Source organism: Octopus bimaculoides, chromosome 6 (assembly GCF_046866305.1).
Source record: "Octopus bimaculoides isolate indiv1 chromosome 6, ASM4686630v1, whole genome shotgun sequence".
NCBI lineage: Eukaryota > Metazoa > Mollusca > Cephalopoda > Octopoda > Octopodidae > Octopus > Octopus bimaculoides.
In genome coordinates, this window is record NC_142933.1 from 81,473,680 (window position 1) to 81,488,679 (window position 15,000).

At 33.7% G+C, this 15,000-nt stretch overlaps 1 long non-coding RNA gene across 4 annotated transcripts in view; it reads left to right on the forward strand.

Moving 5' to 3' along the window:
• Positions 1-15,000, forward strand: part of LOC128248123 (uncharacterized) — a 96,343-nt gene that overhangs the window by 57,757 nt on the left and 23,586 nt on the right. For 2 of the 4 annotated variants that reach the window (XR_016242340.1, XR_016242339.1), the window contains exon 1: positions 5,969-6,264. The exons of 1 other annotated variant lie outside the window; for it this stretch is intronic. This is a non-coding gene — a long non-coding RNA (uncharacterized LOC128248123). Of the gene's footprint in view, positions 1-5,968; positions 6,265-6,362; positions 6,625-15,000 lie in introns of those variants that run through there. One more of the 4 variants, XR_008264397.2, reaches the window with a different exon arrangement.

The following is a 15,000-nucleotide window of genomic DNA, read 5'->3' on the forward strand; positions in this document are numbered from 1 at the left end:
GATGTAAAGGTGATACTTGGTCACCTAAATAGCAGAAACTATCTACCTCAAGAGAGCCTCCTGGGCGTTTGAGAGAATTTAAGAGCAGTATACACACACACTCACACGCACACACATGCACGCATATGCACACAATGGGCTGCCACAGTTTCCATCTACCAAATTCACTCACAAGCCATTGGCCAGCCCAGGGCTGTAGTAGATGACACTGGCCTAAGGTGCCAAGCAGTAGGACTGAACCTGAAACCATGTGGTTGTAAAACAAGCTTCTTAACCTCACAGTCATGCTTGCACCTTTGTTACAGTTGAGTGTTTTAACCTTGGAGTGGATGATCTGAAAGAAAACTGAAGTTTTAATCTATTATTTCACTTGCAGTAGTTATAATGTTTTAATGCCTTGTCACTTACTGTGTCAAAGGGGTCAAAGGTTACCCATTATTGGACTGTGTTTAGAGCATTACTTGTCTTAATCTAGCCCTGTATGTCATAACTCACTTCCCCTGTCAACCCATATCACATCTACCCAAGAAGCTATATTTAAATGTAATAAAACAAAGAACAAAAGCCAATGGTAGATCACGTGTTTCTTGTAATTACTTCCTCCTCAACCAGCGTGCGTTTCACACAGTTTGTATTTACAATGTTGTTTTAACATAATAATAGAGGAAAAAATTTCTTTTATGCTTGCTATATTAAAATCCAATTTTCTTTAAGGTAGATAAGAATTATTTGTGAAGTCATTGACTTGCTAGTCAAGTTAATATGATGGCAACTATGTTAGTATACGTGTATGCATGCATGTATGCATGAATGCCTGTCTTCTCTTTCTCTTTGTGATTTAGAATGAATTTTGACCAACTACTGACTTGGTAGCAAGGTTGTGGAGGAAGGTATCTTGATTTAATCATCATCTTTTAAATCCTAAGAAGTTCTTGCAGATTTTTATAGTCCCAGATATCATGATCATTTGTATGTATGTATGTATGTATGTATGTATGTATGTATGTATGTATGTATGTATGTATGTGTGTGTGTGTATGTATGTATGTATGTATGTATATATATGTGTTTGTGAGTGTGTATGTATGTATGCATGCATGTCATTATTCAGTTTTATTTCAAGATTTCTTGCCAACAGAGAAATAGCAGGTTTCTAACCTAGATCCAAGGCACCTTCAATGGAATGTATGTATGTATGTATGTATGTATGTATGTATGTATGCATTGTATGTATGTATTGTATGTATGTATGTATTGTATGTATGTATGTATGTGTGTGTGTGTATGTGTGTATGTATGTATGTATGTATGTATGTATGTACATAAGAGTTGTGTATATATGTATACACCAAAACAATTATACTAAATACATTAACTCATATTCTGACATGTATACAAACTTATTGTTCGTTGTTGGGAATGAAATATGAGAAATTCTCAGGTAATATTTTGGTTTAGAATGATGACAAATAAAGTACAAATAATCCTTCTCTTGAATTCTCAGGGGTTCAGTTTCAACCTGTATTTAAACCAGGTTTTGCAATTGAATTATGCATGTGTGTATGAGTGTATGTTGAGTTTGTGGGAATGTGTGCACATGTATGTATGTAGCAACATACCATATTCTGCAGCATGGTAGAAGCTGCATTGTGAAAGGTACATCCTGATTTAAGGCATGTAATTCTAGAAAAAATCTTTTTAAACTTACCAAAATTAAACTTACCTCACAATCAGGTAGGGCAAAATGCCTGTTATCAAACAAAATTAGCAAACACACCAGCAGAGTTGTCTATGCCTGTCATTCATCAAAACCATCAGACAATAGTCAGACAATATTGTACTATTAATATTATGTTTTTGTAGTTGGTTTGCAAGATTCTTTATGTGAAACTATGTGTTGAAACAGATTTTGTTGTACCTTGGGAGGGTCAGTATACCAATGAAAATACACACACTGGTTCTGTTTGACTTCTTGTATGTAATGTATGTATGTATGTACAGATTGATAAGATATAGTCGGTAGAATGTTGGCTTCTTGTACCAATATCCAACAATCAATTCTCTTCCAGATGCTTTTCCATCCTGTTGTTTCTGGATCACAGTTGCAAGAGTTTCACCATCAATGTTGTATGGCTTGGATGTAACGCAGGAACAATAACTTTTTCGGATTTCTTCCAGCCATAGAGAATCTTCGTTAGATTCCTTCTCTATATATGTATGTATGTATGTATGTATGTATGTATGTATGTATGTATGTATGTATGTATGTATGTATTATGTATGTATGTATGTATCTGCGCATGTGTGCATGCATGTGTGTGTTTGTGTGTGTGTGTATGTGTATTTATGCATGTATTCTTTTTCATCGTTTTTCTGGTTTCAGTAACCATGTCCATTCTTGGACTCTGTCTCCAAGGTTTTTAGTCAATCATATTGACCTTAATGCATTTTTCGATCTGGTGAATATTTTATCAATCTCTATGTACCAAACTACTAGGTCACAGTTTTAACATTAAAGAAAGTGACTTGACACTGGTTCACACTAGTAAACATAAACACTGAACATATAAGCACACATATACACACACATACACATATATATCGAATATATATATATATTTTTTACATAAACTACACACAAATAATTATTTTTTAATTAGCGTTAAAGAATAAAGGAAGTGAGCCTATATAAGCAATCTTGTTTATCTGTAGTGTATTTGTAGTCTAAGCAGGGTGTGAGATGTGATAGTGAACATTAAAGTAAACTTAACGTGTTGTAAAAATAAATACCATATGTTTGAAGCAGTGCAGACATCCTAAAATAATAGAAATAATGCACTAGTGTATTAATAGCATATCTGGAAATCTTGGATACCATATTTCCAAGTATCATCATCATTGTTATCATCATCATTGTTATCGTCGTTGTCGGCGGCGCCCCCCCCCCCCACGAGTCACTCTGTTGCTTCGGCTAAATATTAATAAAATGCACACACACACACATACACACATATAAAATAATAATAGTAATAGTAATAATAATAATAATGATAATAATCATCCTTTCTACTATAGGCATAAGGCTTGAAATTTGTGGGGAGGGAGATAGTCGATCACATCAACCTCAGTACTCAACTGGTACTTAATTCATTGACCCCGAAAGGATGAAAGGCACAGTTGACTTTGGCGGAATTTGAACTCGGAACATAGCAACAGGCAAAATACCGCTAAGCATTTTGTCCAGCATGCTAATGATTCTGCCAGCCTGTTGCCATCATCATCATCATCATCATCATCATCATCATCATCATCATCATAATAATAATAATAATAATAATAATAATAATAATAATAATAATAATAATCAGTACACGGCTTTACCAAGGAAATAGAAATGAAATTCGGATTAGAAAAATGTGCCAAAGCAACCCTGAAAAGAGGAAAATTAGTTAAAAGTAGCAATATAACACTAGATAAAGCCAATGAAATAAGAGAACTAGACGAAAGCCAACCATATAAGTATTTAGGAGTCAATGAACTAGATAGGATACAACATACACAAATGAAAGAAAAAATAAAGAAAGAGTACTATAGACAAGTTAGATCAATACTAAAAACAGAGCTCAATGCTAAAAACAAGATAATGGGTATCAACACTTTAGCTGTCCCAGTTATAAGCTACAGCTACAACATCCTTAACTGGACACTAAACGAACTATGTAAAATAGACAGGAAAACAAGAAAAATAATGACAGGATATAGGATGCACCACCCAAAATCTGACATAGAAAGGCTAGGGGTCTTATACAGTTAGAAAACTATTATAAAATAACCACCATAGGACTGCAAAAATACCTACTCCAGAAGCAAGGGAAACTAATACAAATAGCCACAAAACACGAGCAAAACAAAAAACTGTTTTCAGTATTTAAGGAAGCTGACAAATACAAACAAGAAATCAATCTACCTAACAAATACGAAGAAGAAGAAGAAGAAACAACAAAAGCTATAAAACAAATGAAATCCAAACTAAAACTAGAACAGCAACGGACCATGATAAAACGATGGCAAGAAAAGCCCCTACATGGTAAATACTGGGCTAAACTAAATGCGAAAGAAATAGACAGAGAAAAAAAATCCCAGCAATGGCTGAGAAGCTCAGGACTCAAAGCAGAGACTGAAGGATTTTTAATTGCTGCACAAGACCAAAGCCTCCCCACCAGAAATTACCAAAAACACATAATGAAAAGAAATATAACAAGTAACTGTAGAATATGTGGAGATCGACAAGAAACAATAAATCATATTATCTCTGGCTGCCCAGTCCTGGCTAAGAAGGAATATATTCACAGACACGACAGAGCTGGGACCTATATACACTGGAAGCTATGCCAACATTATGGAATAGCAACAGAAAAAAGATGGTATAAACACACGCCAGAAAAGGTCACAGAAAACGAGAAAGCAACCATACTCTGGGATATGCCAATACACACAGATAGAGAAATTAAGGCAAATAGACCAGATATAGTTGTCAAAGATCATGAAGGAAAAAAATGCCTTCTAATTGATGTTTCAATACCAGCAGATGACAACGTTTCTCTAAAAGAAATGGAAAAACTTTCAAAATACAAAGACCTGGAAATAGAGATAACTCGAATGTGGAATCTAAAAACAGAAACAATTCCTATCATAGTAGGTGCCTTAGGTATAATAAAAAAATATTCAGACAAATACATAACAAAAACACCAGGACTTACAAATATATATAACATACAGAAAATTGCACTACTGGGTACTGCACACATTCTACGCAAAACACTTTCAATACAGTAAACATAAGAGCACCACAGCAAACCACAGCACATACCCAAGGCGCACAGAGCTGCGCTCGGTAGTGAAGTGAAAGCACGTTATAAAAATAAAACTACTGAATAATAATAATAATAATAATAATAATAATAATAATAATAATAATAATAATAATAATAATAATAATAATAATAATAATAATAATAATAATAATAATAATAATAATAATAATAATAATAATAATAATAATAATAATAATAATAATAATAATAATAATAATAATAATAATAATAATAATAATAATAATAATAATAATAATAATAATAATAATAATAATAATAATAATAATAATAATAATAATAATAATAATAATAATAATAATAATAATAATAATAATAATAATAATAATAATAATAATAATAATAATAATAATAATAATAATAATAATAATAATAATAATAATAATAATAATAATAATAATAATAATAATAATAATAATAATAATAATAATAATAATAATAATAATAATAATAATAATAATAATAATAATAATAATAATAATAATAATAATAATAATAATAATAATAATAATAATAATAATAATAATAATAATAATAATAATAATAATAATAATAATAATAATAATAATAATAATAATAATAATAATAATAATAATAATAATAATAATAATAATAATAATAATAATAATCTTTTCTACGATTGGCACAAGGCCTGAAATTTGATGGGAGGGGTTAAATCGATTACATCAACTCTAGTGCTCAACTGTTACTTACTTTATCAACCCCAAAAGGATGGTAGGCAAAGTCTTTTGAACTCAGAACGTAAAGACACACAAAATGCCACGAAGTATTGTGTCTGGTGTGCTCATGACTCTGTCAGCTCACCACCTCATTCATGATAATAGCAACAACAACAATAGCAACAACAATAACAACGACAACAATGATAATAATGTATGTATATTTAATCATACAGCCAAGGTATTTTTAACTCATAAAAAGTACTCTATGCAATGTGTATGTGTATCTCTCTCTCTCTCTCTCTCTCTCTCTCTCTCTTTCTCTCTCTCTCTTTCTATATATATATATATATATAGAGAGAGAGAGAGAGATAGATAGATAGATAGATAGATAGGTTTCTTTATTAGCCACATAAGGCTCAACACAGAGGGGACAAAATACAAATGTAGAGTTTTTCTTTTCGAGGGGGTCGAAAACAAAGCAGAAAAAAAAAAACAAAAGTGGGGACAACGATGAAAAAAAACATCGCAAAACGTTTGGGGTATTTACAAAAAATACGAAATAATACAGAAAATTCCCAATAAATGGGGAGGTTATCCGTGGAAAGAAAAACCTACGAAAAGACCACGGTAACCTCGGTCCTTAGTGTCACAATTTGTTAAATAAAATTTCTTTTATTTATGCAAGAAACGTAAGTAACTCTCTGTTTACAAAGTTTTAAAACGTTTTATAGAATCATGGTCAAGGTGGCTTCGTCATTTATACGTGCCATTCTTGCTACATGTATCCATCTTTTTTCGAAACATTTGCTAGACAACACTTGCCTCTCTACTCTCACCTTCCTTTTCAAGTGATACTTGAAAAAGTTGATGAGAGATTGACCAGAGAGGAAAGTGTTTGTCTCTAATCCTTTCAGACGCGTCCACCAGATGCATTCTTTCGCCATAGCCACAAGTACGATAAATACAGCTCTTCCTTCCCGTTTAAAGGAAGGAGGCGTGACGATATTGACGATAGAAATTAAAAGAAGGAGAAACATGAGAGATAAAAGGTGAGAGTCCACTTGGTATTGTCCATTGTAATATACCTCGTAGTATCTTTAATTTGATATATTTACATAAAAGTTCATCTGTACTCCGAAATCTGTCCATATTGTGCCACAATTCAGTGTAGAGTGAATGCTAAATAAACAATACTAGCTTATATTAGCTAGAAGGAGGGCGTCAATCTCGAGAAAGAATATATTTGCGGCTGAAGATAGCTTTATACTATCAATTATATACCAATAATGATGCAACAACTATAAAGCTTGAAATACGTGTACCGCAGAATCCTTTGTGTTTTGTTTATATTTTTACGTTTCCAATTTATATAGATAGATAGATAGATAGAAGTTATATATTGTGATCATTTTGGGACAGAGTGTCATTTAGATAACAATTACTGGTAGTTGATTACATAAAGCAGAGGATGTTAGAATATTCTGGGGGTGTTTGAAACCCACTCATTTTGATAGCATTGTCCACAGATACAATAACTGACTTCCACTGTATGGATCTGTGTGTGCGCACGTGTGTGTGTGTGTATGCATGTATATATGCATATATGTACAATAGGCATAAAGACCAGCAAAAAACAGGAGTTCTTTGAATAAAACATATTGAGTAACAAACTTTCCCTTGTTATTCTTGCTGGTAAACCAATGATTGGTCCATTGGAAATATTCAACTAATGATGATATTATTCACTAATGATGATAATAATAATAAAATAAATAGATAAATAGATAATTGGTTGGTAGCTACAAACAGGATGTTAGTCAAAGTTGTTGAAATAGTTTATTTCATTTTTATCACAATTAAGAAGTATCCAAGAATATATATTTACCATGTTTGAACAGAGACATGTACATTTGTGCTGCATCCGAGAAGTAAGGTGGAGAGGAAGTTCTGCTAGGTTCCTCACAGGCAAAGAACATACGTATAAGATTTTCTAGGCAGGGAACACTGACGGGTTGGGAGCATGGGAATACTTCTTGCAGAGAAATGGATTGATAAGGTAATCGGTGTAGTCAGAATCTGTGATAGAATACTTAAGATTAGATTAGTGCTGCAACATGGTTTAGCAACCATTATTCCGACCTATGCCCCTCAGTTGGAGCTACCTGATGAACAGAAAGGCCAATTTTATGACACCCTCTTGCAGACTACCTTGTCGATGAATGACAGGGACCTTCTCTTTGTAGCTGGCGACTTCAATGGGCATTTTGGCCAACATGCAGGGGGCTTCCATGGCATACATGGAGGCTATGGTTTTGGCTCCTGCAATGAGGAGGGGATCAGGCTGCTGGAGTTCTCTGATGCAAATGATCTTATGGTTTGTAATACTAACTTCAGGAAACCTGCCAGCCACCTATTCACCTACTGATCTGGTGGATGCACTAGTCAAATTGATTATGTCCTCACTAGGAAACGGGAAAGATGGCTACTTATAATGATGATGACGATGACTGTGGTGGGGTCAGTGGTAGTGGCGGTGATTGACATGATGGTAATGATGATAACAATGATAATAATGATGATACACATGTATGTGTAATTATCTATAAATATTATCCGCACCAACAGTGTCACTACCATTAGCATCATCTTTACATGCTCCGTTTTTCCCCCCATATTTTATGAGTTAGATGAGTCTGCAAAACAGGCAATTCCTTTGTAATTTTGGAACAGCATTTACTTGACTGTGATGAGCAATATTTTCAGATTTGACCTTACCTCTTCCTCTCATCAACAGCAGGTACCTTCAAACATCAATGTATCAACAACTACATCATCTATATCTGTCCAGCATACATTTACCAACAAATCTGATGCCCAACTAATTCACTAATTGCTTTTGCTCTTCATCAAAATAAATCATTTATTTAAACAGCCATTAATAAATTGTTTGAAAATGTCCATCCTCCTTCTAAAGTCATCATATGTGTTGTTGTTTACTCTGCTGTGAAGTGAGCAAACCCTTCCTTAGGTCCTTAACATCATGTTTCATTGGAAGTGGTCACAGAAGAGAAAATATATGCAGAGCATTTTAGCTGTGGTATGGGAAAAAATGCACAGTCCACCTACTTTGTGGGTCCTCTCTTAAAGTCAATCCTTTCCAACTGGGATATATCCAAAGGAGCCCTACTCACCTAACTTCTGGCCAGAACCCAAAAGTAAATTCTCTCAACTCAAGCAGCCAACATGTCCATCAAGAATGACGGACCCACAGCAAAAGAAGCCCTAGCTAGTCATACTGCCACTCACATAACCTCCCTCACTCCTCTCCTGGCAAGGCCCTTTGGCCATTCAAGTGATGTCACTGACCCTATAGTTCTTGTTCACCTCAGCTCTACATCAGCAAAACATAATCGAGGAAAGACTTGAGAAAGAAAGCTTATATTTTCTGATCATATAAATTTGTATCAGTGTTTACACAGTGTCTTACCATGGGAACGGAAATAGAATGTGCTGAATGTCAAATGCATTGCTTATTCAATTGAACAGTTTATATTTAAAATACTGTATACTGCATCACTGACGATTCCAGCTTGATGCGTTAAGAGTTTGTTGACCTATAGCAGAAAGATCAATTTTAATTTTATCACATGTACTGTACTCTTAACTCGTAAACAGAATAGTCTTCTTAAGATATACATAGCTACCATAGGATGTTGTAACTAATTAGAAAGAACAACTTCAGTTCGTTGCTGTCTGAATATGAACATAGCAACCATTGGCTAGTCAATGAATCACCGAGCAAAGTAGATAAATAAATAAATAGATAAAAGTGTTTAATGTAAGAAATCTAGCTTATGGCATTAATTGGTAGAAAACAGTCAATACCATAAGTATGAAACAAGATGTGCATCAACTGCCAAGAAAGAGTACCCAAATTTCCCTTAAATCACACCCTTCCACCTTAATAAAAGATTATATATAAGACTTCATCAGACAATGTAGAATTGAATATATGATGCCTGAATAAAAGTTGGTATTGTCATCATTAGAATTCATTTGAGACCTGTTCAGATATTCAAAATATTTAGGCATGGCTGAGTGGTTTAAGAAGTTTGCTTCTTAGTTGTATGGGTTTGGGTTCAGTTTGTGGCACCTTGGGCATGTATCTTCTATTATAGCACCAAGCCAACTAAGGCTTTATGAATAGGTTTGGTAGACAGAAACTGAAAGAAAACCATCTTGTGTGGATGTGTGTGTGTGTGTGTGTGTGCGTGTGTGTGTGTGTGTGTGTGTGTGTGTGTGTGTGTGTACTCAACTATGAGTCCACCACATCTTATAGTGGGAAAAGCTGTAAGCTAATGAAATTCATAAAATAAATGTTTATTCCTTTGTCATTTCTTTTCTCCTAAATATATACATATACATATACATATATATATATATATATATATATATATATATATATATATATATATATATGTGTGTGTGTGTGAGAAAGTTGGTATGTGAAAGCACGTGGTTGGATGTATAAAAGATAAAATAGATTGAAAAAACTACAGAAGGCTTGTGTTATATGGTTAAAGTATATATTTAAATCGTTATGTTAGAAAAATGTTATAAAATTTTGAGTATAGTGACATTGTTTTTGGAGAAATAACTGGTTTCGTATTTTCTTTTCAAATTTCTCAAATTTTTCTACCTGTATCATATCATGTCTTCACTATAGTGTAAAATAGGGAGTCCTAGATAGGGGAAGGTAATCAGGGATTTTTTCCGGTATAAGGGAGATAATCAAAAATGTTGGGGATGACTATGTTTGAATAATTTAACATGATTTGGTTTAGAAGGAATAGAATGTTACAAGTGGTTAGGTTTTGCTTTATATATTTTAATTTTATTTGCTGAAATAAGTCACAAACCATTGGTCCAGGAGCTAGATGGTAAATATTTTTATTTTTCATTCCCTTCGAAATTTTATCCCTAATAGTGGTTTGGAACTTAGCTGTTCTTTCTAGCGTGAGGGAATCCTATGATGGATACCTCTTATGTGTTTAAATGTACACTGTATTTATATGAATAATATATAGTCTATGGACTAAATTTTTACACACTAGGCCACTGGTAGTAGAAATTTCTAATATTTCTAATTACCCTTGATATTATTAATTATATATATATATATATCATCATGATCATCATCATCACCCTCATCGTTTAACATCCGTTTTCCAGGCTGGCATGGGTTGGACAGTTCGATTGAGCCTGGGAATCCAGGAGGCAGCACCAGGCCCCAATCTGATTTGGCAGTGTTTCTACAGCTGGTTGCCCTTCCTAACACCAACCACTCTGAGAGTGTAGCGGGTGCTTTTTACATGCCTCTGGCACAAGGGGCCAGGGGAGTTGGCATCGACCACAATCAGATGGTGCTTTTTTACGTGCTACTGGCATGGGGCTCACAACTGCAATTTCCATTTGATTTGATTTCGATATTGCTAATGTTGATGTACTTGACTCAATAGGTCTCCTCAAGCATTGCATGTCACCCTACAATCACAGGTACTTTTGAGTGGGCTAGTTATGCAACACTGGTGTAGGTTACAGCTGTAGACTCACTTTATTTGCCGGGTCTTCTCAGTCACAGAATACCTCCAAGGGTCTCGGTCTTTTGTCATTGCCTCTATGAGGCCCAACGTTTGAAGGTCATATGTGTATGTATGTATGTATATATATATATATATATATATATATATATATATATATATATATATATAAATGTATGTATATATGTGGTTATGTTTATGAATTTGTGTTGCATGAATGTGTATACGTGCATACCTCAGAGAAAATCAATCACAGATCACACTACACAGAGGTTACTCAGTAAGCATCTTTTAATCATACCTGTCCAGTTCATGAACTTAAAGGCAAATAATACAACATAATCACCATAACAATCAATATAACTGGATTACTTGTGTACTTCAAGCCACAAGTCAGATATTTTTAGTCTTATAATTTTTTTCACTTTTTATCTTTGTATGTGATATATTCTTGATGGACAGTAATGGTTTTATGAATTTATTTTTTCAACAATATTGCTTCTAACTAAGCAGTAATGGAAGAATCTCTTCCAGGAGAATTATGGTAATCTTCTATTTATGTTGAGATTATAGGAATGAGGGATTATAATATTGTGATTATCCTACATATTTCTCACAAGGCAATAACTATGTATTTCTGTTGAAGTATTTCCTTTTTCTCTCTTTCTCTCTGTGTTCTGCACTCCTTTCTGATATCCGTTTTCCTTTGTATGTGTCTTTGTCTGTCTGTCTATCTGTCTGTCTGTCTGTCTGTCTGTCTAGCTCTCTGTCTGTCTGTCTGTCTGTCTGTCTGTCTCTCTATCTGTCTGTCTGTCTGTCTGTCTGTCTAGCTCTCTGTCTGTCTGTCTGTCTGTCTCTCTATCTGTCTGTCTAGCTGTCTGTCTGTCTGTCTGAATGTATGTATGTCTTCTCTCTGTATATAACTCTGTCTGTGTGTCTTTCTCTTTTTTTCTCTCTCTCTACTCACACACATACACACTCATCTGTAGGCTAGGATGCAACAAATGAAGTTAAAATTATGCTAATATATATATATATATATATATATATATATATATATATATATATATATATATATAGGCGCCGGAGTGTCTGTGTGCTAAGTAGCTTGCTTAACAACCACATGGTTCCGGGTTTAGTGCTACTGTGTGACACCTTGGGCTAATGTCTTCTATTATAGTCTCAGGCCAACCAAAGCCTTGTGGGTGGATTTGGTAGATGGAAACTGGAAGAAGCCCATCATTTATATATATATATATATATATATATATATATATATATATATATATATATATATATGTGTGTGTGTATATGTTTGTGTGTCTCTGTTTGTCCCCCCAACATTACTTGACAACCGATGCTGGTGTGTTTACATCCCCGTAACCTAGCGGTTCAGGAAAAGAGACCAATAGAATAAGTACTAGGCTTAAAAAGAAAAGCCCTGGGGTCGATTTACTTGACTAAAGGGCGCAGTCAAATGACTGAAACAAGTAAAAAAATAAAAGAATATAAATATATGTATATATGTATATATGTATGTATGTATGTATGTATGTATGTATTAGGGATAAAATCCAAAATTACAGGTAAAAACTCAATTAAAATCAATTTATTATTTATTATCTTTATCTTATGATATTTACTTTGTATTATATTATACTCATTTATAGTGCTTTTAATTATTAATTTTTCTATATGTGACAGTGGATTTTCATTGATGAGTTCATGAACCTTGGTTCTTTTCCCTAAAACTATATATATATATATATATATATATATATATATATATATATATATATATACATATATATATATATATAAGTACACACACACACACGCACACACACACATACACACACACACACACACACGCACACACACACACACATACACACATGTGATTAAGCCCAACACAAGGCTACTTTTGTAAAGGGAGGATAGGTCTATTTAGTCAACTGAATCATTTCACAATCTATGATATATCTCTGGTATTTCCCTTTTTAATCCTGAAGGATGATGCTGATCTCAGGAGACCAAAAAGTAAAATTGTCCGTAGGTAAGAATTTAAAACGGAGAGCAGCGAAACAATATAAATTTTTGATAACATGGGGCACAAAATCATGAAGTAATTTAATCTTTGGATTATTTCAGCCACAAGACTGCAGTCATGCTGGAGTACTGCCTTGAAGGGTTTAGACAAGCAAATCAATCACAGCACCTTTTTGTTTTAAGCATGGTGGTTGTTCTTACAGTCTTTTTTACTGAACCACTAAATGATGAGGATGTAAACAAACCAACTCTAGTTGTTAAGTGGGAACGGAGGACAAATACAAAGACATACACATAGTTATGTATATCTATCTATATATATATATATATATATATATGTATATATATCATCATCATCATCATCATCATCATCATCGTTTAACGTCTGTTTTCCATGCTGGCATGGGTTGGATGGTTTGACTGAGGTCTGGAAAGCCAGTGGCTGCACCAGGGTCCAATCTGATGTGGCAATGTTTCTACAGCTGGATGCCTTTCATAATGCCAACCACTCTGAGAGTGTAGTGGGTGCTTTTTATGTACCACTAGCATTGATCACGTTCAGATGGTGTGTTTTTATGTGCCACCGGCATCGGAGCCAGTCAGGCAGACCTGGCACATATACATATATATATATATATATATGTGTGTGTGTGTGTGTGTGTGTGAGTTTGGAGGGATATATTATTCCAAGCAAATACTGTGGTGGCTCATAGTTAAGTTCCAGTTTGTGGCTAACCATGTCGATCAGTATTTAACATCTGTGACTACTATTAGTTATTAGTCACTCTGTGAATTCTTCTGATGGGTAATTCCATGTTTGCTTCACTGGACAGTAATGTTGTCTGGAGTATATATTAGTAATAATTATATTGAGTATGGAGACTTGTTCATCCTCAAAATTTATTTTCTCAAAATTGCTAAATAAGAGAAAACAAATTTTGAGGATAAACAAGTCTCCATACTCTATATAATTATTACTTATATATATATATACAACAGGTTTCTTTCAGTTTCTGTCTACCATATCCGCTCACAAGGCTTTGCTCAAATCAGGAGTATAGCAGAAGATGCTAACCCAAGGCACCATGTTGTGGGATAGAACCTGAAACTATGAGGTTTGGAAGTAAGCTTCTTACCACATACTGACGCATGAATGTGTACGCTTGATAAACATATTCAGCTTTGCTGTATAAATAAACCCTGTGGTGAAACTAAATGGCTCTCTCTACAGGATGTAACCAAGAACTGCTTGACTAGTTTGTTCCATAGAGAGATCCTTGTGGTTTAATCCTGATATCACTGGTCTATTTACATAATGAAGGTGAATATATACTGGTGAAACTACAGTTTGGCTCACCCCCACCAACACTCCCAGTGCTTTGTTTCTTCATAACTTTATTAATAGTGTATATTTTTATTATAACTTTGCAGAGATATGTTTTCAAAGTAAATTATAATTATGTTGATAAAAAAAACATTTTAATGAAACAGAAATTACTCAGAATAAAAGCAGTCCATAACCAATACACAACAGAAACAAGAAAATTGCAGCAAAGCTGCATGATAGTGATGTCAGACTTGGCATGAAGACCATCATATAACTTGTTTGACATGCGCATCGCATTTTTATTCTTCTTTTCCATTCTATCTTGACATGCGTATTGCGTTTCTATTTTTCTCTTCCATTTTATTTTGACATGTACATTGTGTTTTTATTCATCTCTTCCATTTTACAAATCCAGTATGCACATGTGCATTGCATGTTCATACTTCTCT